The sequence below is a fragment of the Pinus tabuliformis genome, chromosome 2_2, assembly GCF_031772625.1.
Source record: "Pinus tabuliformis cultivar Carrire ecotype Pingquan chromosome 2_2, CPIR1, whole genome shotgun sequence".
NCBI classification, from domain to species: domain Eukaryota; kingdom Viridiplantae; phylum Streptophyta; class Pinopsida; order Pinales; family Pinaceae; genus Pinus; species Pinus tabuliformis.
The window spans coordinates 1,211,541,242-1,211,568,187 of record NC_142300.1 but is presented as its reverse complement, the minus strand read 5'-3'; positions in this window follow the sequence as shown (position 1 = coordinate 1,211,568,187).

The following is a 26,946-nucleotide window of genomic DNA, read 5'->3' as shown; positions in this document are numbered from 1 at the left end:
CTACTTCCTCAACCAAAGGAGGCCGCATGGGCCTAGACCTTACTAGCAGGGGATGCAAGGGACATCCCAAGCTTATTATAGCCCCAACCAATCTGCTCACATACCTTCTTGGGTTCCCCCTACTCATCCTTCCTGGTCCGCACCTCCTCCATGGTCTTATCCATCTCAATACCATACTCAACCCACTGCTCATTCGTTTCACTCACATGTCTAGCCACAACCTCAGTGGAATGCACCTCAACCAGGGTGGAGACCCCAATACAACTCTCCTCCCGCCATTCTACCTCCACCACCAGCTCAGCCACAACCATTACCTCCTGCTCCTCCAAGACAACCCCATATTCCTGCTCAACCAAACCTGAACCCCAACAACCGACAGGCCCAACAGGTATACACTGGGGAGACAACATGCCCTACCTATGCTGTGGAGATCCAGGAGATCAACCTGTGATCTGGGAAGACCCTTCCAGATTGTTAACCTCCTCCCCTAGAGGACGAGGAAGAGAAACAGGAATGTGAACCCAAAGCCATTCCACCCTTTCCTGAGTGACTAACAGTAACCACGCAACCAAACCCAAAGGAGACTAAACTTCTGGGAGAACTTAAATAGTTGTGTGTGAAAATACCACTTCTCCAGGCCATAAAAGATGTACCAATATACAACAAATTGATTACGGAGAAGTGTTTCAGGCACCCAGGCAGGCGAAAGAGAGATGCCTCGACTATTAATGTCATAGGACAATTGTTCGATCTAATGTTGGTGCAAGTAATCTGTCCAAAGTATTTGGACCCTGGGAGTCCTGTAGTTGATGTCCACATCAATGGCACTATAATCCACCATACCTTGATTGATCTAGGGGCTGCCATTAATGTGATGACTAGGGACACCATGCTTAAACTCAACCTTCAGAGTTCCTTAAGGAAGACCTCGACAGTCCTACAGTTAGGAGATTGCTCCACCGTGACTCCTGAAGGGATTGTGGAAGATGTCTTTGTCTCTGTTGACTCTTGGGAGTACCCTGCGGGCTTCTTGGTCCTTTAGCCAAAGGAAAGGATCACTAGATACCCCCTCATTTTGGGAAGGCCGTGGTTGGCCACTGCGGATGCTTACATCAGTTGTCGAGCTGGAAGCATGACCATCAAGAATGGGCCTATGTCCAAGCAACTAGTCCTGTACCCTCCTACCCAACCTCTGCTAGAACATGAATTACCACTCTGGTTGGAAGAGGGAGATGAGGATGAGGTCTACTTTGCACCATTGTGCACAGTAGAAACCACTAGGGGAGGTCCTCAAACCGAGGATGATTTGATTGAGAATTTGATTCAAAATCCACCTCCCGGTGCACTGTCCTTAGAGGAATTGGTGGAAGATACCCAAGCCAGCACTTTGGTGGACCTCTGTGTGACTGATCCAACCTCTCCTAGAGTTAAGAATGTGGAGTTTGGCCCCGAAAGAACTTTAAAGATCAGCTCCTCCCTATCTCCCTCCCAGGAGAAAGAGCTGTGTAGCTTACTGAACAATCATCTGGATGCTTTCGCTTGGAGCTATAAGGAGATGAAAGGAGTCCACCCTTCGGTCCGTACCCATCACATTTACATTAAAGAAGATTGTAAACCAGTCAGGCAGCCTCAGAGGAGAATGAATCTAGCCCTTAAAGACATTGTCAAAGAAGAATTGCAAAAATTGTTGGATGCAGGATTCATCTACCCCATCTTCGATAGTGAGTGGGTCTCACCTCTAGTGCTTGTGCCCAAGAAGAACGGGAAGTGGAGAATCTGTGTAGATTACCAAGAACTTAACAAAGCCACCAAGAAAGACCATTTCCCTTTGCCTTTCATAGATCAAGTGTTGGATGGACTGGCAGGGAAGAAGTTCTTCTCTTTCCTAGATGGGTTTAGCGGGTATAATCAGATCCAAATCAGCCCAGAGGACCAAGATAAGACCACCTTCACTTTTCCATGGGGTACCTTTGCCTACCGATTCCTTCCCTTTGGGCTATGCAATGCTCCTGCCACTTTCCAAAGAGTAGTATTGAGCATATTCTCCGAGTTGGCCCACGATTCGGTAGAAATCTATATGGATGACTTTACTCCTTATGGGTCCAACTTCCAAGAAGCATTGACTAATCTGGGAAAAGTTCTAACCAAGTGCATTGAGATGAACCTATCCCTCAGTCCCAAAAAATGTGAATTCCTGATGACTGAAGGGAACGTGCTAGGTCATACCATTTCTCGGCAAGGATTATAGGTGGATCCTAACAAGATTGCTATCATCCAGAAGGTCCCACCTCGTCAAAAGGTGAGAGATGTTTGGAGTTTCCTAGGCTTAGCAAGATATTATAGAAGATTCATTAAAGATTTCAGTAAGCTAGCCTCGCCATTGTTTGGACTCTTAGGGAAAGATGTTGAGTTTAAATGGACTGACGACTGTCAAGGAGCTCTGGAAGAATTGAAAGATAAGTTGGTGTCCGCCCCGATCTTGAGAGGTCCAAAATGGGCCCTACCTTTCCACATCCACACTGATGCCTCGAACAAAGCCATAAGGGTAGCTTTAGGAGAAGTTGAGGAGAAACTGCCATATGCCATATACTTCGTCAGCAAAAACCTGTCCAAGGCAGAAATGAACTATACTGTAACCGAGAAAGAGTTCCTAGCTGTAGTCCATTCCCTAAACAAGTTCAGACACTACATCATTGGTTATAAAACATTCGTATACACTGATCATGTTGCGATTAGATACTTAATGAATAAGCCTGATGTAAATGCTTGTATCATTAGATGGTTACTTTTGTTGCAGTAATTTGATTTGACTATTGTCGACAAGCCAGGTAAAGAAAATGTTGTTGCTGACTTCTTGTCTAGATTAGATTTTCCTGCAGGTGAAGAAGGGACAGTGGATGACCAGATGCCAGATGAATACCTGTTTTCTATCTCAGTACTCTCTCCATGGTTTGCTGATATAGCAAATTACTTGGTCTCAGCATAGTTCCCTTCGCATCTATCCTCAAAGGAGAAGAGAAAAATTGTAAGGAAGAGTGCCCCATTCACTTGGATCGGGGGAAACCTATTTAAACTTGGCCCAGATCAGATCTTGAGGTGTTGTGTTAGGGAGGAGGAAGTCATTGACATCCTCCTTACCTGTCATGACGGACATTGTGGAGGCCACTTTGCAGCAAAAAGGACTGCCTTCAAAATCCTACAGGTAGGCTACTATTGGCCTACTATTCATTGAGATGTTAGAAGATACATCATCCAGTGTGACCGACGTCAGAGGATGGGAAAACCGACTCCAAGGGATGAAATGCCTCTCCAACCTCAAGTGACCTTTGAGCCATTTGAGAAGTGGGGCATGGATTTTGTGGGTCCTATCAACCCTCCTTCAAAGCAAAGGTCTTACATCATTGTGTGCACCGACTACCTGGCAAAGTGGGCAGAAACAAAGGAAATCAAAGCAGTGACAAAAGAAAAGGTGGCTGAGTTTTTAAGGGAAAATACCTTCTACAAGTTTGGCTACCCAAGAGAGTTAGTCACCGATCAAGGAAGCCAGTTCACCTCCAACTGATTGAAGACTTGCTCGCTCATCACAAGATCAAGCACAGGACTTCCACCCCATATCATCCTCGAGAAAATGGGTAGGTGGAAGTCACTAATAGAGCATTGGAAGGGATTCTGACTAAGGTAGTGAGTAGCAGTAGAAAGGATTGGGCAGATTGCCTGGTTGAGGCCACCTGGGCCTACAACACCACTTGGAAGACTACAACAAGTTTCACACCTTATGAGCTGGTCTACGGGAAGAAAGCTTTGTTGTCCATAGAGTTCGAGTATAATACATTGAGGGTAGCAGCTCAGCTAGACTTAGATCTCAGCCATGCTCAACGTGAAAGATTACTGCAGCTGAATGGATTAGATGAACAACGAATATAGGCCCTCCTCCACTCAAAAGTAGTTCAACTCTAGAGGAAGATATGGCATGACCGACACCTTAATGAAAAGCAATTCCAACCTGGAGATTGGGCACTGCTGTATGACTCAAGATACAAGGATTTCAAAGGAAAGCTGAAGACAAGATGGTTAGGACCATATACAGTGGAGAAATGCAATGACAATGGTTGAATCCCTATCAGGACCATTGATGAAGAAGCCATCCCCATGCTTGTCAATGGGCATCGATTGAAAATCTACAGGAAACCCCTTTCGAGGCAGGAGTTCATTGAAACTTTGGAAAAATCAGTGTTGGTAGTGGAGCAGGGTTCTGCCTCTATTTCGCCCACACCTTGATCATGAAAAAAAAAAGGAATAAAAAAGATCCCTGGGTGAGAACCTCTCTGAGGCACCCAAGGCAGATAGTGAGGGTGAAAACCTCATGGAGGCGCCCCAGCTGTCTCTCAGAAAATAAAGAAATGGAATAAAAAAGATCCTTGGGTGAAAACCTCTCTGAGGCGCCCAAGGTAGATAGTGGGGGTGAAAACCTCATGGAGGCGCCCCTGCTATCTCTCAAAAAAAAAAAGAGAAAAAAGAAGAAAAAAGAGAAAAAAGAAAAAAGAAACAGGTCTAATCTCTGGAAAATTATTGCAGGTTGCAGGGAATACATTGCAGATAAAGAAGGTCGCGCAAAACGAGGACAGGGGTCCGTACCAGGCTACAGGACATCCTTACAGACACTCCCTCCATAGCCACTCACTTTTCCCAGGATTTGAACACATTCGGGTCGAGATTCCACCTCCTACAGGAAGTTCTGGGCTTTCTACAGGAAGTTTTGGGGCTTTCTACAGGAAGTTCTGCATTTCTACAGGAAACATCCTGTAGAGCCTTCAGGCAGGCCAAATTCGATTTTGGAAGGGGATTTGAAGCTTGAAGTCTGTTGATTAGGCCTGTAGCCACCCCTCTCTTCCATCCATCACCTGTTTCATCTCTTTCCACCGCCATTGCAACAATCTGGTTATGTATTCCTACACAGTCATACAAAGAGCCCTGTTTTCCTCAGATTGATTTTTTTTTTTCCAAGTGACAAATCAAGCATAGAAAGCCTCGCACACTCTACCTGTCAAAGCTCCATCAAGACTCTTCATCTGCGAATGCAACCTTGCTCGTTTAAGCATGCATCCCAGGAGGAGAAGCAGCTATAGGATGTCCTACAGGAATCCTATAGCAGCTTATCCATCTGGAGCACATACTCTGGAGTCAGTAGCAGCTAAAATCGACATAGGGGACATGTAAAAAAACTCTGCTTAGACGTGAACACCTCCTCGATAGCTAAAATCAGACAGAGCCTGTGCATGCAGCGTTTACAACCAGAGGATCGGGTTCCAAAGCCATGCATACAACATCAACCAATGAAAGAAGGAGTTCCAGCACTTGTGCACGAAGCAGCAGCGAGAAAAGCCATCATTCCAAGTCCCGAAGCCTGTAGAACACGTCCACGGCCACACAGGTAAGTGTCTAACCTTATTCGTCAAATTGCATAGACTATATTCCGAAAACTGCATGTCTGTGAATGGTTCGGATTGAACAAATTCGGTGGCCAGTCAACTGACCACCCACAGTTAGTCGAATGGCCTCGTGGGATCCGAACGAGCTTGGTTACATTCAAATTCGCCAAAGAGACGTGCAGCCGACACGTGGGAAGTGTCCAGTCGGGGAGAATCGGCGGATTGGCAGTGGTGGCGGCGGTTAATGGCAGAGGAAAGGTAACGGCGGTCAGAGACACATAGAGGAATGATGGGTGTGACATTGGCTAACGGATCGGCCTAGCCACCTCACCCCCTCACCATGAAATGCGCCGTAATTCAAAAATTCTCAGCTGAAGAACTCACGTTAATCGTTGTCATTTACACTTGCAACCGTTCTCAGCGAAGTACGTGTCCTCCTCCTCCGCAGTCTATTAGCCCGAGCTTCTCGGCCTATTTCAAAATCCTCCCGCGTCCCAGGCTCATTCAGAAGCGCTGTGACATCCTCCAAAAGCCGGCAAAGCATTCTACAAGAAGAGGCTCTACAGGAAATATAGCATAGCCTTCCGGAGCAGAGCAAATGGATTTTTCTTCAACAAACTTGGAGTCTCGAAAGAGGTAGGCTCGAAAACCAATCTTCCCTGCATGGTATATTTCGAAAGGTGGTGAATTGAACTGTCTGGAGTAGGAGAATTAGAGACAAGTCTACCTGTGGTTCAAGAATAGTAGTTTGCCTTTGTGTTACATGGAATTTTTCAGTTGGTTCTACATCAGATTCTCCTCCATAGTTCCTGTTAAGAAATTCCTCCACTAGAAACGATAAACCACTGTGAGGGCTAACTTGTGCATGAAGAATGTGAATTTTACATGGTTATATGTATGCTAGGGGGTGAAAATTGAGCTCTGTGCCCTATCTGTGAAAACCTGATTCTTCCTTTTACATTCAGACAGCCGAGTTTTGGGCAGCAAAAGTTTTAGAACCAGGGAATTGGTGCAGGTTAAAAATTTAAACACCCGAGAGATCTTTCCTTGAAGTTTCAGGGAGGAAACCATAAACAAAATTCCCCTTACTGATCAGAGCACAAACCAAAACAGAGAACTCTCACCATGCCAGGAGGGTTTATCAGAAAGGAACCCTCGAATTCCCGAAAATTGCGTGAAACTCCCGAGGTGGTGAACCTATTCACCCGTGCCAATTGGATGACCTTTTGTGATAGAATTCGAGGTAATGACGATGAGGTCATAGAAGAATTCTTAATGTCCCTGCAGCCTAAATCAAAGACACTGGCCACTGTGAATTTTAGAGGGTTGACCCTAAAGCTTACCCCACAACTCATTAGTCGGGTTAATGACATGCCATTAGGGATACCCTAGAACAAAGAGGAGAGGGCATTGGGCCAAAAAGCCAAGAAAGAATTCTTCCTACCAGAGGAACTTTTTTTAGAAGATAAGAATGGGGTCTGGAGAGCCAGCCTACATCCTTTGTGGAGCGAGGTCAGCCTTCAGATCATGAAATACATTACCTGTGAGGGGTGGTTCAGTATTGTCTACGGTTATCACTTCCGGTTGCTAAGTGAACTCAGACATGGGATGGATTTACCCCCAGAACAGAAGTTAAGCATCCCCTATTTCCTCCTACAATCATTAATTGAGTGTGGCATAAAATTGAAGGAAGGAATACTAGGTCAGCTAGCCCATCATGGGCTTATCAAGCTTCTAGTGGAAGATGCCCTCCATACCTACACTGTCCCTCTCTCCTGGGAGATTTTCCGCAACATGTCCAAGGATGATGATATTTGAATTCTGGCCGAGGAACTCACTTCATCTAGCAGTGAAGAAAGGGAGCACATTGAGGCAGAAGAGAAAGCCAGGGGTAAGGAAACCCAGGACAGACCACCACAAAAAGAACAAGAAGAGAAACGAGGGAAAGGCCAAGCTGCTGAGCCCAAAACTGTGGGTGGAACAAAGGCACAAACACCAAGGGAGAAACGATTGCAGAGCAGGGTAGAGAGGACTAAAAAAGTCCAAGCAAGTGAGGACACAACCAAGATAACCACACCAAAATTAAAAGGGAAGGCACCCCCAGCCAAGCAGACCAAAACAGTGAAGACAGTTTCTACAGGAAGCCAGAAAACAATCGACACAGGACTTTCTACAGGAAGCATGGAGATAAGGCAACAAAAGGAAAAATCTCCTGAGATTTATCCAGGGAGGCAGCAGTTGTGCTGGCCACCCTAAGAACATCTCCAAAGCAAAAAGGGAAGCAAAAGAGGGAGCCTTCCATGTATTTTAAGGCAAGAAGGAGCATGTAGATAAATACTAGCAGACCCCAGCCACCGTCAAAAGATTCAATCACGATTTTAGACACCCCAGCTACACAAAAGGAGAGGTCTCCCTCGAAGGCATCCATCACCTATGAACGGGGAAGCCCGAAGACATCCACCTAGAGAGAAAGAATGAAAATGTTGGACACAAAGGCCTCTCTACAGGATGCTGAGACTGTTCTACAGGAAACACTGGCTAGGCTAAAGGAGACCGAAGAAATGGAAGGAGAGGCATCTAAATCACCACAGGAGGAAGAAAAGCTGGAGAACATTATGGAACCTAGCCCCCAGCCCAGCTTAGGCTCCTACTATAACTTCTTAGAGGTCGGAAAGATCATTCCCCAAAAATTCACAGTGCCACTTTTCCTTGCACTAGAAGAAGAGAGAGTGAGGACCCACACTTGGATGAAGATCACTAAGTCCAAGGGTGTGGCAGATATAGGTCCCCTAGAGGAACAACTCAAAGAGGCAAGAAAGGAATTGGCTATGGTACGACATGTGGAGAGCAGCCAGCGGGCCAAGCTACAGGAAGAAAATGAGCTGCTTAAACAACAGCTATAGCTACAGGGACAGAGGAAGGAAGACATGCCTCACATCTTAGGAGAACAATAGCAACAGGCCGAAATTGAGACACTAAATAGATAGCTACAGGAGAAGGAATTGCAAGCAGGCCAAGAGATACAGTCTCTAAAATAGCAGGTACAAGAAAAGGAGGCCCAACTAGCCTGCATGGCCAGCTAGGCGATGGAAGCTCTACAGTGTAGGCAGCCTACCAAATCATACGCCCTATACCTTAAGGATCAGTGGTTACAGTTTCAGATTAACACCTTGGCCCAAAGGGGCATCACTCCATTTCAAAATTATCATCAATTTGCAGCTTTATGTGGCAGTAGTTCATCAGAGGACAGGGCCAAATTATCAGAGTTTTATTTGCACAACTTAGCCCTTCCAAACATGAATGCATGGGATCCCAACACTGTGATAGGAGATGTCCAACTTATGGCCATGGCCTCTTGGATGAATCATGAGGAAAAGAGAGCAGCAGAGGTCTGCAGTATTATGAGCAGAGAACTCAGTGAGCCACTAATGATCAGAGCAGAGCTGGATGACCCCTCAGCAGTGATAAGCGCCCACCAGCACTTGGCCAATAGCCCTCAGGATTTACCAGAATACATTGAGCAACAGGCTCAAGCTATTGCCCACTTTGAGGACATGGAGAGACTGTTGGGGGAAAACTGCCTGCATGCCTGCACAAGGCGGTGGAACACCCTGCCTCACAGCTTGAAGATAAGAGAATACCACTCTCCCACCAGGATGAGGGAGGCCTTGGCAAGGGTACCTCTCTACAAACAGTTGATGCAAAATCTGCAGGCCAATTGGATTGGCCTGAAATTCAGTCCTCCTTTGCTTTTGGGATTGCTAGAAGGAGTTAAGGAAGAGGAGGAAGACAGACAGTGGGAGGAAGTGGAAAGGAAAGCAGGATTCCATGACCGGGAAGAAGATATCACCGCGGAGGCCTGGGACGTGAGGGAGGTGGTCAAAGCTATAAAGGATGATGAGCTGGACTAGTTGCTCAGAGGATGAGCAACCCAGTTAGCAGGGGGGTGATGATGAGCCCCGAATTGGGTAACTTATTTGGCTCATTTTGCCTAATTGTCCTTGATCAATCCACCATTTTTCATAGATTATGCATGTTTTTTGAGTATTTTTATGTTATTTTAACGAATAAGGGTGGTCAGTTTACCAAGGAGGCTAATACGTGGCTATTTCAGGTTTTTGGACAAATTTTGGAGCAAAGCCAAGTAATTGTGAGCCAGGTGACAGCCAAGCATGAGGAAGCAAGAGTGAGGATTCGTAGGGAGGTTGTCTCTTGCATTAAATGGCCCTTCCTCGAAATCTCCACCCTCAACTCGGAGCTCAGCAGGCCATCAAAACGAATCCTAAAGGCAGCTGAGCAGCTTTGTGAAGAGTGACTGTTTACTATCAGATTGGAGAGCCGAGTCCCTTGAGTTAAGGACGGCTGCTAGGACCCTCGTAGGGTATAAATAGGAAGGTCTCAGCCTTCGTACTTTACTTTTGGAACTGTTGGGTTTTGCAGTATAGTGCTATCATTATCTCAGCTCGTTTTTTCAGCTACTGCTGTATAACTTTCTTGTGACATGATTATTTTTGGGTAATGAAAAGTAGCTCTATTTGGCATCAGCTTTGAGTTCTTTATAGGAGCCTGTAGCTCTTGGGGTTGGGCCCAACCCGAGTGCCAAGGCTTCCTTATGTATTGTTATTTTCTTTTTATGTCTTTGTAAAATAATTTCTGTTAAGTAGATTAAAATCTTACTGATTATCTAGGTCACTGTTGATGATTAGAAAGACTTTTGATGTTCAGATTGAGTTGATAGGTTATTAACAGGGACGAGCTTTAGAAAAAGGCCATCAAGAACCTCTGATTTCACCTCTCCCTCAGTGGGATCAGGAGCTGGGATCAAGGTGACCTTGCTGCCAACAAAACCACTGTCTTTGCTTTACCATGCAATCATTAGTGTTTGATTTTTTTAATTGCAGAAGTTGGTTACATGTTCAGATTCTTGATTGCTTCGTTGCATAGTTAGTATACATGGTTTCATTGCAATTAAAATTCTGTTCATTCTCTTTATTGTTAGCTAGATCAAATTAGGTTAACGTAACTAGGCATCTGATTTTCCAAGTCTCCATTAGTTTAGTTGAAGAAACAACTTGCAGAGCACCCGTACCACTTTTCTGTCTGCCCATACTCCATCAATCCATTTGCTCCATCCCCTAACGTGGATTCTTGCCTCACGTTTGCCATTTTCTCACATAACCCTAATTTTTGTGCAACATTGCTTCACTCCTCCTTGAACAAATCCAACCATCTTCATCTCTCCTCAACTCCATCCACCAAGTCCTGGACCTCCTCACACCCTTATCCTACCTCCATACTCACTCCTTCACCTTTCTCTCTCCATCCATTCTCCAAAATCCCATTTCTGAGCATCCTGTAGAAAATTACAGGCATCCTGTAGAAATTCCAGAACATCCTGTAGAACCCCTGCAGACTTCCTGTAGAAGCTCACGAATGAGGCTTCTTGATAGCCAAACTCTGTGAAACTCTCTATAAGGGTGTTAGGGACCCCTTAGGCCCTCTCTGAATCTTCCCGACCTCCTCCAAGCACTTCCTCTTGCCAATCCACCTCTGCACAGTCAAAAATAGTTAAATTGCATGCATGATAATTCTGACAACTTATTCAAAAATACAAAAAGATGTTTTTTCAGATGTTACTGTAGAAGTAGCTTAGAAACATGCATTTTACCTTCCAAGAAGTCAATGGCATCTATTTCAGTAGCTTTCATCCTCTTTCTTGCATCAGTAGGGCTAGCTGGTAAAATTAGGGTTTGCTAGGGTTTACGTTTCCTTTCAGCTTTCCAGTTTCTTTCTGCAAATAGATCAACCTTCTTTGAGTTAGCTTTCGTCCAAAAGTTAAAAAGCTTCTTCTCAGAGCTCATAGAAGTTGGCTTAAGCTCCTAGCGGACTTTTGCCAGCTGACCAAGTGACAGTTGCGGCAAGAGCTAGTACTTGTGCATACAACATCGTCGCTTCCAAGTTTGTTACGAACTACCGGGTTGATAAAAGTAAAGAAGGGAGTCCCAGAAGTTGCAACATTATTGCTGCAATATTGGATCGCACCACCAGCAGGGAATGGCCAAACAAAAAAAGGGCAGAAGGCTTTTCGAAATGCCAAAGGTGCAAAAACAAATGGAAATAAGATTCAACATAGGAAAAAGCAAATGGATCATCAAGGAAAAATTTATAGAAACTTCGATCGCAAAGCGAAGCCAGACCAATAGAGGCATCCAGCAAGTCAGAACATAATGAAATGCAGAAACCTCATTTATATTGTTGGGGTTGTGAGGAGCCCCAGTATTATAAAAAATGTCCTCACCGTGTCAGAGGAGAGCCAACTACTACTATACAAGAAGCCTCTACAGTTGGGGAGGTGGGAAGGAGTATATGATCTAGGTCTGGGTTTGACGAAGGACCCTTCCAAGACCTTTTACTTTTGTGATGTGTTAAATTGAATTTTTAAAAGAAAATTAATGAATACATCTGCATGCTATAAAGAAGAGAAACATGACAATCATCAGCAACATAAAAACATAAGTCCTTGATAACGGAGTTCGTCCAGGAGGGACTATGTCTCTAGGCCCCATTGTCAAGATGGTGTAGGCCGCTGCATTAAGTGTTGTCAGTAGTGGTGATGTACATGGAGGTGACATCGATATCATACAAGGAAAAATTCTCTCATGCAGGAGTGGCTCTAAGAGATGTTCCGCTACAGGAACTCCCAATCAAAAGACTCCTATCAGTATGACACAAACTCATGCATGATGAGCATCTCGCCAACATGGCATAAAGGGATCTCAATGAAAAACCTGCATGACGAAAACATGAGTATCCCATCAACATACAACAAAGGGATCTCAAAACACAAAATGATGAGTCATGACCACAAGTACATCACATAGGCGATTCTGCGTCACATCAAGCAAGAATCGTAAAAATGAGTAAGAAACAAGATCCCACATCAAACATCAACAAGGATCTGTGCAGAACAATGCATAAAGAAGAAGTACATGAACACATTGCATATACCTCACAACCAAGGGCCATCTGAAGAAGCGGATGTCAAACTGTTGAAGCTACTCGGACCATCGATCTCACGACATCAATTGCATGGAAATGGTTGCTTGCACATGAATGCTGACACCTGCATTCCACTTAGAAAAGTGGCTGAAGAATAGAATGAGAAAATGAGAAATATGAATGCACCATCAGATTTGTGGCATCGAATAGTGCAAAATTGACTGTCCAAAATCCGAATTCTGAAAAGTTGAGAATCTGGAGCTCAAGGAATATTTTAGATTCCCCTAGATTCCTCAGAGATTTTGCTCCATGGGTGGACTGGCAATCTGCAACTCAAATGTCGAATCTGACCTTGCCATTGCAATCCCTATCGAAAGCCGTGAAAAACAAGTATAAACTTGACTATATTCCAACATGGAGAAAAATTACCTCCTCGGGAAAATTGCAAGGGTCATGGTTCTGCTCCTTATTTTTGCAGCAATCATGGTTGCACCATCATCCTAAAAATGGCTGAAAAATGTAGAACTCTGGTGGATACATGGATAGCGCCATTGCATTCGTGGCAACGAGAAGTGCTGAATCCATATAAAATTTATCAAAATCTGACAACATGAAATTTCATCCCTCCTGCATAATGCTACCTTGATCTGCGTGCACAACCTCCTCCTGTCTCGAAATCCATTCCCTCTGCTGGTTCCTCCATCTTCCCCAGTGCACTGAAAGAAACTAGGTTTATGTAAATTCCTCTTGGTTTATATTCCAAGAAAAATCGTTGGGCGCAATGGTAAATTAAGGCGTTGGTTGAGGAGGGGTCGGGTGGTCAAACCCCGCCCCTCCTATTTTTCGCACATTATAGTTTCTAAAACCCAAAAGTATATGAATGGGGGGTCGGGTCTGTATTGGGCGGCCCGCCGCCATAATCTCATGACATATGTTATATTGGGGCCTATTAAACCTCCGGTGGTCATTTATTAATGGGGGTGTTCAGTTTTTTTGTTAAATGTTTCAATTGGGCCGCCCATGGTGTGGGCTAGCCACGTGGCCGGGTAGGTTCGATTCCTATCGGCCCATTCAAATATGGTGTATGGTACGTAGGTTGGGGGTGTGGTTGGGTTGGTCGCCCCCACCCCCCTTAATTTATATATTTTTTGTTTTAAAATAACAAAAATGCACCTTTTTAAAATTCACGACCCCACAATTTCTCCCAGAATCTGGCTGGAGTTGGCCAGAATCTGGTGGCCGGGTTCAGTCCAAATTGTGGCCTCCTTAAGCTACCTAGTCATCAAAAAATCAACCCAACTTTGAATACTTCTAACTTTCGCATCCGGACTCGGATTGACAAACCGTTCGCACTGTCGCGATTAGGAAGACGAGATATACGCTCTAGTCTTGGTTCAAGCATAATCCAAACACTTTGATTTTTGAGTTTCCCCGAGTCCTCCTTGTCTTGTGTGTGTCTCTAGAGCCACTTGGATCAATCCTCCCCACTGAGGAGCTTTTGGTCCTGTTAGTGCTTGAAGCTTCACCTCAGGCTGAGAAAGGTAAACTCCAAGGCAACATCAAACCACTTAGCCTCGTAGCTAGCCCTACGGGGCAGGAGAGGGCTCTCTCCAGTCTATCTCAGTAAAGATCTTCAATGGGCGAGATGACCAATAGGGAAACACTGATTTTAGGCTAGTAAACTGATCAAAAGGTTTAAATTGGGATTTTTAGGTTTTTGGTGGAAAATTGGGGAATGGCAATTTCGGGTGCGGGGATTGGACACAGTCTTTGCAGGGGGTTCTTTGGGGCGAGGTAGGAAACAGTATTGATGCCTTTGATAGAGATGGATGAATGAGAATGACTGATGAGGAGTTAAGGAGAGCAAGCAATAACCTTGAATTCCCCTTAAACAGTTGAAAACATTGATATTAAGCAAACTTAAAAGCAGAGCATGACAGTCATGAATTCTACTTTAACACTTCATTTGCCTAATTTGTAGAAGGAAAAGTAAGGAAATGATTCACATAAAACACTTACAAGTACAAAGAGAAACACACCATCAACACATGTGACCACAAGAATCCCAAAAAGGACTGCAAAACCCTGGTCTTCCTTTGCCAAAAATTGCAGAGATACAGTGAGTAATACAATAAGAACTTCTCCCTCAAGAGTCCAACCTTCCCACCCCTGAAAATGATTGAGTAAATACATAATATAGGCAAGCAAACCTCTTCCCTTGCCTCTAGGGGTAGAGCTCATCCTTCTAGGAGCTGTTTCAACCAATTCTAAACTGAGCACTAAAATCTAGGCAGTCAAAACAACTTGCCTCTATAAGCTAGGAAACCAATTCATTCATTTAATTTTCACCTTTTTCATAAGTGAATCTTCTAGAAGAGGTACATAAGAGTAAAAGTGTCATAAAAGTACATTAATTACATCAAAGAGGATAATAATCCACCCCAAAAAGTCAAACAGGGTCAAACTGCGTTTTTCTAAGCTGTACACTGAAATCTGGAGAAGTTTGCCTGATGGGTCGCGCGCCTCTGCCTGACGGGTCGCGCGCCTTTGAGGGCACATTTGGGGCACTTCCAGGTGTCCAAATTGGGCAAGATTAGGCTTGTTGGAAAGGTCTGTGAGTCTACTTTCCAACTCAACTGGAATTTCTGAATTTGGTGGTCATTTGCCACTCTAAAATCGCAATCTCCCAAGACTGCTTTCTATGTCTCAAAAATGTGGCAGAAAGTCAATTTTTGCTTGTTTTTTGACTTTCTGGAGGCCCAAAACTTCATAAAATCTCAAGTCCATTGATGAGCATATGTAACTTTTCATGAAAAATCTGGAAATGCTGAGTTTTTGCAAAATGGAGTTGCCATGATGTAGGGTCGCGCGGGGGGTGAGACCCGTTAATGGGGAAAACCTGTAAATTGCCTGAAAAAACCAAAATTCACCCAAAATGCTCAAATTTTTTTGGGATTTGTGCTATGGCTAGGCTATTTAGTGCCTTGGTCCTTCAGTGAAGCCTTGGCCAAGATATGAAGGGGATCAGGCCTCTTTCTCCTTTTTTGTGCCTTCGCCAACCGCCTTTGGAACATCTTCATTTTTGCCTTGCACACGTGCATTCTTGCCCAATAATGGTTCTTCATGTTCCTCAGTAATTTCTTTTCTTGGTTGGCCCTAGCCAACAGCCTCTCCAAGTGTGCATTCACCCGGATGAGCATGGACTCTTGCTCAGCGGGCAATAGATCACCGGGTCTTCTCCGGTTCAAAATGCGGTCACTACGAATCCTCCACAGCTCATCAAGAGCTTGTTCATCCTCCAACTGTTTGTTGCGCTGCTCGAGATATGTGATGGTCCATTGTGCCCCCTCTAATCTCCTCTGCAAGGCATCATTTTCAGCTCTAAGGTGCTGAATGATCTCCTTTGACTCTCGGCTAGGAGAACTGACCTCAAGATCAATAAGCTCTATATCCGGAACACCTGCGGGTCCCTCGTCCATCTTGGGCTGTTTTCCCATCCCTGGTACCTGTGCTGCTGAAGAAAGTGAGGCCCCTTCCACCTGATGTGGAGATAACACTCGCTGAGCCGATGAAGAAGGCGAGACCCCTTCCACATGCTGTGGAGAAAATACTCGCCGAGTTGCTGCAAATAAGGCCCTCTGGCCTCTCTGATAAGTAACCACAGGTGAGGAGCTGACATGTCTAGTGACAGGGATGTCATGCTGCTGTGATGGTCCTCCCTCCTCATGAATAATCTCAGGATGTGGCGGTGATGGTGCTGTGAAAAGCTCACGAGAGATGAACTCTTCCCATGAGATGCCCTGCTGAGCCAACTGATGTAATACCACTAGCTGAATCAAACCATAATGGTAAAGGCTCCTGTACTGCTGTGCCGGGCTCTTCCTCTACATCATGGACACCATCTTCTCAATGTTCTAATAGAAGAAAACAGGGATGTTCATCATCCTCACTCGGGTGAAGTGCATCAAGAGGCGAATATGGTATGAATATACCTTTGAAAATCTGCCCTCACAGGTAAAATAGAGCATGATGAGCCTCATCATGGGAGCATACTCACTCCTGAGAAATCTGAAGGGAAACACTCATGTCAAGTGTCTCATGAGTGCTGGTCTAACGAAAGGCTCAAAATGAACACTGTCCAGCACCTTGCGCTTATTCCATACCTCTCCAACATTAGGTATCCCTGTGGCCTGTGCAATCACCTCAGGTGTCAATATAAAGTCCACCCCGGCAAGGTTGACATGTCCATCATGCAAGTGTAAAACAAACAGGCGAGCCAACTCTCTGTGGTGCTGAATCCGAGAGATCCTCTCACAAAACTCATAGCAAGACATGTACTGGAAACATGAGACTGCCATAGGACAAGCTTGTAAATCTGTCAAAGAGGTGGGCTCCTCTCGCCTATGATGACCACCCTTACCACCCTTATGAGGCCTCCTCTGTATCTCAATCTCTGAAGCTAATGCCTGGTCATCACTCTGCTCATAGGTTTCGGTTTCTGACATTGTTTAAGGAGCAGAGTGGCCAAAATGTACTGTTGTTTCTGCTTTGTAAAATGCTGATTTGTATGCTGTTTCAAGGGGGACAAGGAGCATGAAGGGAATGTTAGGGGAGGGACACTTTTAAAGGGAAAATGGGAATAAATATATAACACGGGGATTTAAGGGAAAAAACATTGCTAAAAATCATTGCACATGCATCATCATATACATTGTTTACATGAGTAATGAGAGGTAGGGTTGGGGCTTAATTTTTCATTTTTTAGGGAAGAGGGGTAGGGTTTGGATTTTTCTTTACAAATTTAACAGGGAAATTTATATAGAAAGAAAAAGAAAATGACATGGGAAATGGGGAAAATGATTACAAGGGGAATACCTTTCAAACAGCATAAAACCCTAAGCATATTTTACAAATTTAAAATGCAGCAACATGGAGCTTTTCTCTTGCACATGGAGATCCTTTAAAAATGCCATTAAGATTCCCAATGACCATAACAAGCAACCATTTTTAAGTTTGGAGAGCCTACCTTGGCAATTTGGCGATTTCGGAGGGTCCTTGGATAAATTTGCAGTTGGTTTGGTAAGGAGGGCGCTGACGGGTCGCGCGCCTCACCCAACGGGTCGCGCGCCACTGACGGGTCGTGCCCGTTGAAAAAATACACTGCCGGAACGCTGCTGACCGGTCGCGCACCTGGTCTGACGGGTCGCGCGCCTGTCCAGCTCCCAAATTCGCTCAAGCTTTCACTCAATCGCTCTTGCAAACAACTTGGATGCACAATGAGGGTCGATGGAGGGAGATTGGGCCTTTATAGCTTTGATTTGAAATAATTTTCATGCCCAAACCCACTTTATAATGTTTCTCTTTGACACTTTATAAAATTGCCCATTTTGGTTTCCTTTATCCTGAAATTGACTCATTTAATGCTTTTTCTTGGTACTTTTTGCAGGGACATCATCTGAGGGATCTTGGCAAGGGAGCGAGGGTTTCATACTGTCCTTGGAAGCTTTTTGAAATTTCATCACTTTTTACAAAAATTTGAAAAATGACCTTGGCTTTAAAAACAGAGTTTTTAAATCCAAGGTGAACATTAACTGTACAAGATTGAAATTTGCGAAGAAGCATCTTTAAAATCATCCCTTTGGCTTGCTGAGCACTTATTGACCTTCAGAGACATGACCTTGTAAAACATCTTGACCAAAACCCTAGACCTAGGAATTTGACCTCAAGACAAGACAAGACAAACTTGGAAGTGACTAAGGACTGAAATGACTTGATCCAGCAATGCCAAGAGGGGGACAAAGACACCAGCTCCTCCATCAGGGTTATGGCATGCCTAATGGGATGCAAAAATTGACACTGATGAGACACCTACTTATGCAAATGCAAAGAGCTTTGATCGCTAATGGAGGGCGACAAGTCCGACTCTAACATTGGCTCCAATGGGGATGGTAGCTCCTTGGAGGTACCAAGAACCTTAGACCTCTGGGAGAGCAGATCAGTGCTTTATCATCATTGGGCAATGGAGTCAATATTTACACATGTGACTCAAAGTTGGACAACTTTATTGACTTTGACAATTGGCTGAAATTTAATCTAACTTTGACACAAACCGACTCACTAGCACACTCAAATAACTTGAAAAACTCACTCAACAGACCAAACACAAATGACTCATGACTGACTTAACGAAAACAAGAACTTACAAAGCTTATTGAAGGCCAACAGTCCATCAAGATTTGAAATCATGATGACAACCACCTGTGTTTCTTACAAGACAATATACATCAAACTATACCAAAATGCCAATGCAACCAATCAAGCAGATGCCTTCTTGATTGATTCTCCTGATCAGATCTTCTGGTCAACACTGAATACTGGTAACTGGGCACCCAAAAATATAGTCGACCATATTCTCCTTCATCACTGAATACTGCAATAATCACCTTCACTGTTGACTGCAACAGGGCTGCCATTGGATCTTGAAAAACATGAAGTTTTGCCACTGCCACCTCCTGCTGAAAGAACAAGGTGTCTTTTGCTTCAAATTCTGATTTGCCTTCATCATGTGCTTCAGTAAAAGTATGCTCATGGGCTTCAAAAAACTCTGAACAGGTAGATGAGCAGATCTCCTCTTGTAAAAACACTTCAACACATGAGACATATGAGGAAGAATTTGAAATGGAATCCTGAATGGTTTGATCTTTTGTAGTTTGAATATATGGTAGATCATCTTCAAATGATATGACAACCGGATTATCATTACATTCATCAATCATGAGAAAAGAATTTTCAGATGTTTCGTAAAACCCAACACTAACATTTCTATCAGCTACCATAGATTCATCCAGAGAAACCTTTTCACTTACTTGAACGAAGATCTTGTCTTGTTTTTCACAGAGGCAATGAACTACCTCCTCATGAAGATCTAGTGTTGGTGAGATGAGAGCATTTAGGTCTGCTACTCCATTTTCTTCATTTGAGGCAGCCGTGACAATACAACTCTCTTTTATGAGATCCGGAACAACATGTTTTGCCTCATCACAATTTATCTCCCGATCTGATTTATCATCATCACTTTCTGAGATTGGAACATTACTTTCCTGCGTTACCTGCATGCTGTCTTCTTCTATGGACAGATCTGAAACAACATTTGCTCTTTCCTCATTTTCAACCATATGGAAATCTTCAGCCTGCTGATCTTGACAAGTATCCTCTAAGATTTATGTGTGCTGCTGAAATGGCTTTTCATACAGGGCTTCCATGATCTCTTCATCCATGAAATTATCATCTTCATAAAACTTCTCAAGGCTTTCAATAAAACTATAGGAATGCTTGCAACAGTCTTGAACTAAATTCAATGATGGATAAGAGTCCTTATATCTTTCAATGAACATAGCATGAAAATCCTTTAAACAATAAATACAAGCAGGCGGCAAACTTTCATACCATGATTGGGCTTCACCTTCCAGAGTGGCCAAGAATATCTTCATCAAGCAATCTTCAGGAAAATCGACCTTGAATTTGCGAATATGCATGTGAAATCTAACCAGATGTAGAGTAGCGTCCTTCCTACCATCATCATTAAATATAGGCAAATTCCTTGACCAATCTACCTTCGGAATTTTATTTGGAAAACCAGGGATGTGATCTCGGCTCATGGGAGCATATCTTCTTGCAAGCTGATCCATCTTGAAAATCGCAAAGCTACTGATCTCTCTGCGGTGGAGTAACCATGAAGCACAGGTTGCTGGATCCTTCAGTGAAAGGAGTCGCCAGGTGGATGATTTCAGCCTGTGAAAACTCTCAACCTATCATCCACGGCTCAGAGTTAACAATTATACTGGGATTAAATGCCAATGAAGCGCTACATTCACAAGCTCACGGAGATCGACTGAAGCAGCGTTTATCTACTAACGCTGATGTAAAACAAGAGCGTTTTCGAAGGCTACCTGGCGTATCTTCAGACTCCGTCTAAGACTTATGAAATAACACGTCAATGAGCAAACGATTAGTTTGTTCTCCCCAGTATGGTCGCCAATATGTTAGCGCTTGAAATTTCACCTCAGGCTGAGAAAGGTAAACTCCAAGGCAACATCAAACCACTTAGCCTCGTAGCTAGCCCTATGGGGCAGGAGAGGGCTCTCTCCGGTCTATCTCAGTAAAGATATTCAATGGGCGAGATGACCAATAGGGAAACACTGATTTTAGGCTAGTAAACTGATCAAAAGGTTTAAATTGGGATTTTTAGGTTTTTGGTGGAAAATTGGGGAATGGCAATTTCGGGTGCGGGGATTGGACACAGTCTTTGCAGGGGGTTCTTTGGGGCGAGGTAGGAAATAATATTGATGCCTTTGATAGAGATGGATGGATGAGAATGACTGATGAGGAGTTAAGGAGAGCAAGCAATAACCTTGAATTCCCCTTAAACAGTTGAAAACATTGATATTAAGCAAACTTAAAAGCAGAGCATGACAGTCATGAATTCTACTTTAACACTTCATTTGCCTAATTTGCAGAAGGAAAAGTAAGGAAATGATTCACATAAAACACTTACAAGTACAAAGAGAAACACACCATCAACACATGTGACCACAAGAATCCCAAAAAGGACTGCAAAACCCTGGTCTTCCTTTGCCAAAAATTGCAGAGATACAGTGAGTAATACAATAAGAGCTTCTCCCTCAAGAGTCCAACCTTCCCACCCCTGAAAATGATTGAGTAAATACATAATATAGGCAAGCCAACCTCTTCCCTTGCCTCTAGGGGTCGAGCTCATCCTTCTAGGAGCTGTTTCAACCAATTCTAAACTGAGCACTAAAATCTAGGCAGTCAAAACAACTTGCCTCTATAAGCTAGGAAACCAATTCATTCATTTAATTTTCACCTTTTTCATGAATGAATCTTCTAGAAGAGGTACATAAGAGTAAAAGTGTCATAAAAGTACATTAATTAAATCAAAGAGGATAATAATCCACCCCAAAAAGTCAAACAGGGTCAAACTGCGTTTTTCTAAGCTGTACACTGAAATCTGGAGAAGTTTGCCTGACGGGTCGCGCGCCTTTGAGGGCACATTTGGGGCACTTCCAGGTGTCCAAATTGGGCAAGAGTAGGCTTGTTGGAAAGGTCTGTGAGTCTACTTTCCAACTCAACTAGAATTTCTGAATTTGGTGGTCATTTGCCCCTCAAAAATTGCAATCTCCCAAGACTGCTTTCTGTGTCTCAAAAATGTGGCAGAAAGTCAATTTTTGCTTGTTTTTTGACTTTCTGGAGGCCCAAAACTTCATAAAATCTCAAGTCCATTGATGAGCATATGTAACTTCTCATGAAAAATCTGGAAATGCTGAGTTTTTGCAAAATGGAGTTGCCATGATGTAGGGTCGCACGGGGGGTGAGACCTGTTAATGGGGAAAACCTATAAATTGCCTGAAAAAAACCAAAATTCACCCAAAATGCTCAAAATTTTTTGGGATTTGTGCTATGGCTAGGCTATTTAGTGCCTTGGTCCTTCAGTGAAGCCTCGGCCAAGATATGAAGGGGAGCAGGCCTCTTTCTCCTTTTTTGTGCCTTCGCCAACCGCCTTTGGAACATCTTCATTTTTGCCTTGCACACGTGCATTCTTGCCCAATAATGGTTCTTCATGTTCCTCAGCAATTTCTTTTCTTGGTTGGCCCTAGCCAACAGCCTCTCCAAGTGTGCATTCACCCGGATGAGCATGGACTCTTGCTCAGCGGGCAATAGATCACCGGGTCTTCTCCGGTTCAAAATGCGGTCACTACGAATCCTCCACAGCTCATCAAGAGCTTGTTCATCCTCCAACTGTTTGTTGCGCTGCTCGAGATATGTGATGGTACATTGTGCCCCCTCTAATCTCCTCTGCAATGCATCATTTTCAGCTCTAAGGTGCTGAATGATCTCCTTTGACTCTCGGCTAGGAGAACTGACCTGAAGATCAATAAGCTCTATATCCGGAACACCTGCGGGTCCCTCGTCCATCTTGGGCTGTTTGCCCATCCCTGGTACCTGTGCTGCTGAAGAAAGCGAGGCCCCTTCCACCTGATGTGGAGATAACACTCACTGAGCCGATGAAGAAGGCGAGACCCCTTCCACATGCTGTGGAGAAAATACTCGCCGAGCTGCTGCAAATAAGGCCCTCTGGCCTCTCTGATAAGTAACCACAGGTGAGGAGCTAACATGTCTAGTGACAGGGATGTCATGCTGCTGTGATGGTCCTCCCTCCTCATGAATAATCTCAGGATGTGGCGGTGATGGTGCTGTGAAAAGCTCACGAGAGATGAACTCTTCCCATGAGATGCCCTGCTGAGCCAACTGATGTAATACCACTAGCTGAATCAAACCATAATGGTAAAGGCTCCTGTACTGCTGTGCCGGGCTCTTCCTCTACATCATGGACACCATCTTCTCAATGTTCTGATAGAAGAAAACAGGGATGTTCATCATCCTCACTCGGGTGAAGTGCATCAAGAGGCGAATATGGTATGAATATACCTGTGAAAATCTGCCCTCACAGGTAAAATAGAGCATGATGAGCCTCATCATGGGAGCATACTCACTCCTGAGAAATCTGAAGGGAAACACTCCTGTCAAGTGTCTCATGAGTGCTGGTCTAACGAAAGGCTCAAAATGAACATTGTCCAGCACCTTGCGCTTATTCCATACCTCTCCAACATTAGGTATCCCTGTGGCCTGTGCAATCACCTCAGGTGTCAATATAAAGTCCACCCCGGCAAGGTTGACATGTCCATCATGCAAGTGTAAAACAAACAGGCGAGCCAACTCTCTGTGGTGCTGAATCCGAGAGATCCTCTCACAAAACTCATAGAAAGACATGTACTGGAAACATGAGACTGCCATAAGGACAAGCTTGTAAATCTGTCAAAGAGGTGGGCTCCTCTCGCCTATGATGACCACCCTTACCACCCTTATGAGGCCTCCTCTGTATCTCAATATCTGAAGCTAATGCCTGGTCATCACTCTGCTCATAGGTTTCCGTTTCTGACATTGTTTAAGGAGCAGAGTGGCCAAAATGTACTGCTGTTTCTGCTTTGTAAAATGCTGATTTGTATGCTGTTTCAAAGGGGACAAGGAGCATGAAGGGAATGTTAGGGGAGGGACACTTTTAAAGGGAAAATGGGAATAAATATATAACACAGGGATTTAAGGGAAAAAACATTGCCAAAAATCATTGCACATGCATCATCATATACATTGTTTACATGAGTAATGAGAGGTAGGGTTGGGGCTTAATTTTTCATTTTTTAGGGAAGAGGGGTAGGGTTTGGATTTTTCTTTACAAATTTAACAGGGAAATTTATATAGAAAGAAAAAGAAAATGACATGGGAAATGGGGAAAATGATTACAAGGGGAATACCTTTCAAACAGCATAAAACCCTAAGCATATTTTACAAATTTAAAATGCAGCGACATGGAGCTTTTCTCTTGCACATGGAGATCCTTTAAAAATGCCATTAAGATTCCCAATGACCATAACAAACAACCATTTTTAAGTTTGGAGAGCCTACCTTGGCAATTTGGCGATTTCGGAGGGTCCTTGGATAAATTTGCAGTTGGTTTGGTAAGGAGGGCGCTGACGGGTCGCGCGCCTCACCCAACGGGTCGTGCGCCACTGACGGGTCGCGCCCGTTGAAAAAATACACTGCCGGAACGCTGCTGACGGGTTGCGCGCCTCTGACAGGTCGCGCACCTGGTCTAACGGGTCGCGCACCTGTCCAGCTCCCAAATTCGCTCAAGCTTTCACTCAATCGCTCTTGCAAACAGCTTGGATGCAGAATGAGGGTCGATGGAGGGAGATTGGGCCTTTATAGCTTTGATTTGAAATAATTTTCATGCCCAAACCCACTTTATAATGTTTCTCTTTGACACTTTATAAAATTGCCCATTTTGGTTTCCTTTATCCTGAAATTGACTCATTTAATGCTTTTGCTTGGTACTTTTTGTAGGGACATCATCTGAGGGATCTTGGCAAGGGAGCCAGGGTTTCATACTGTCCTTGGAAGCTTTTTGAAATTTCATCACTTTTTACAAAAATTTGAAAAATGACCTTGGCTTTAAAAACAGAGTTTTTAAATCCAAGGTGAACATTAACTGTACAAGATTGAAATTTGCGAAGAAGCATCTTTAAAATCATCCCTTTGGCTTGCTGAGCACTTATTGACCTTCAGAGACATGACCTTGTAAACCATCTTGACCAAAACCCTAGACCTAGGAATTTGACCTCAAGACAAGACAAGACAAGCTTGGAAGTGACTAAGGACTGAAATGACTTGATCCAGCAATGCCAAGAGGGGGACAAAGACACCAGCTCCTCCATCAGGGTTATGGCATGCCTAATGGGATGCAAAAATTGACACTGATGAGACACCTACTTATGCAAATGCAAAGAGCTTTGATCGCTGATGGAGGGCGACAAATCCGACTCTAACAGGTCCTCCAAAAGCATTAAAAATAGTTTGCAACTTCTCTGTACCATGTCTGCATCACAAGCGTCCTAAAAAGGTCTCTCTTCCATCTCCTTCACCTTTGTTCTTTGGAGCCTTAAGCGATGAGCTGACGCCTGCAACTTCTGCAACATGTAGTACATTATTTGCAAATTACATGATTGATTGACATGACCAACTAATGACCCAAACGTCCCACACTTGCCACAAGTTTATAACACGTACTCGGTGGTCAAGTTTACAACAAGATGGACGCAATACCCCAGCTATGACAACAAGGCCAACCTATCATTGTTCCTTCAACAAGTGATGAAAACACATCATCATTGCAACACATGATTTACAAAAATAAGGCCACACACTATTTTTGCTTTCGATAAGTGATGGAAACACGACATCACTTTCATAGTTCAACATGCGACACAAAATAAGGCCAGACACCATTGTTGCGGAACAAGTGATGGAAACACATCATCACTTTTACATCTTAAAATGCAACAAATGATTTACAAAAGCACAACCATGAAATGACAACATGTCTAGAAACCATTTTTCACTTATCAAGGCGAATGGTCACCTCCTTGAGGTGGTTTTTCTTGTCGAACAACTGCTTCACTTGGTTCACACATCGACACTTTGTCTTTAAGGCACTGCTCCGGATGGAGCCTCCAACAAGTGGCTCTTTGATGGCCACTTCTATCGCAATGACTGCAGTAGGTCTTCTTCCTCCAGATCTGTTTAACCTGTTTCTTTACATGCTGTTGAGAGGGTCTTTCACGCCTCATCCTTTTGTGTGATGCCATTCTTTTCCAACACTTAGAAAATGTATGGTTATGTAATCCACAAAAGGTGCATGTTTTTCGATGCCATGTTTTACATTCATCTTTAATAACATGATTACAATCAAAATGAACATTCGAAGATCGAAAGTGGTTATACCTTCCCTTGCTGTCTCCAGTGTAAGTATGGTGATGGGAGCTTGCCCCAGCTCTCTCCTTGCAATGGGCACTGCCATGGGATGATGGGGATGTGTTCCGATCATTCTCTTTCCTCGATGATTTCAATGATGTCTCTGATGACTCTGACACCTTAGAGCACTCTCCTTTAGTGTATCTCAAGCCTACAAATTGATGTTTGTGCACAACCTCCAAAGGTTGAGTTATGCCTTGGTTATTAACACTAATTTCTTCTTTCTCCTCGTGCCTCATCCTTGTAAGGAGCCTCATGTTTATCCCTGTAATTGGGATCTCCAAATCTCTAACAGAACTCACACTATGTGAAGACGAAACTGAAAGGAAATCAACATCTTTTACCTCCTCTATCATGGTGCATTCCCCAACTTCCTCTCTAACGTACCCAAGTCCTGTTCAACATGGTAATTCCTCTACTTTAATGGGGTTGACAATGCCTTGGCCATTAATGCCCAAGCCTTTTCCTTCATACCCCATTCTCTTCAACAGTTTGGAGCCAATTCGTGTGGTATGATTTTCAAAAATAGCGAAATCATCATTAGGAAACATACATGAAGATGGAGAACTACTTTTTACCTCGCATGGATCACGCTGTAGCTTTTCTAAGGCCTCATCCTTTGCTTGCAGTTTTCGTAGCAAACTCTGTTTTTACTCTTTCTCTTCATGTAGACGCATTTTCAATTCAACATTCTCTATTTGAAGATTATGTTTGTTTTGCTTCAGTTCTTCCATGACCTCTTCTGTAGCTTGCAACTGAAGTTGCAATTGCTCCTTTTCCTCTGGCTCTTTCTGTGGAGTTTCATACATTATCTCTACCCTTTTGGAAATGTTGAGCATGGTCTCGTACATTACTTTTTCATCTATCTTTGCACATTCCATTGTTCACACTGCAATTCACATCAATGCAAAGACTGCTCTGATACCACTTGATCTAGGTTCGGGTGTGACAAAGGACCCTTCCAAGACCTTTTACTTTCGTGATGTGTTAAATTTCATTTTTAAAAGAACATTAATTAATACATCTACATGCTGTAAAGAAGAGGAACATGACAATCATTAGCAACATAAAA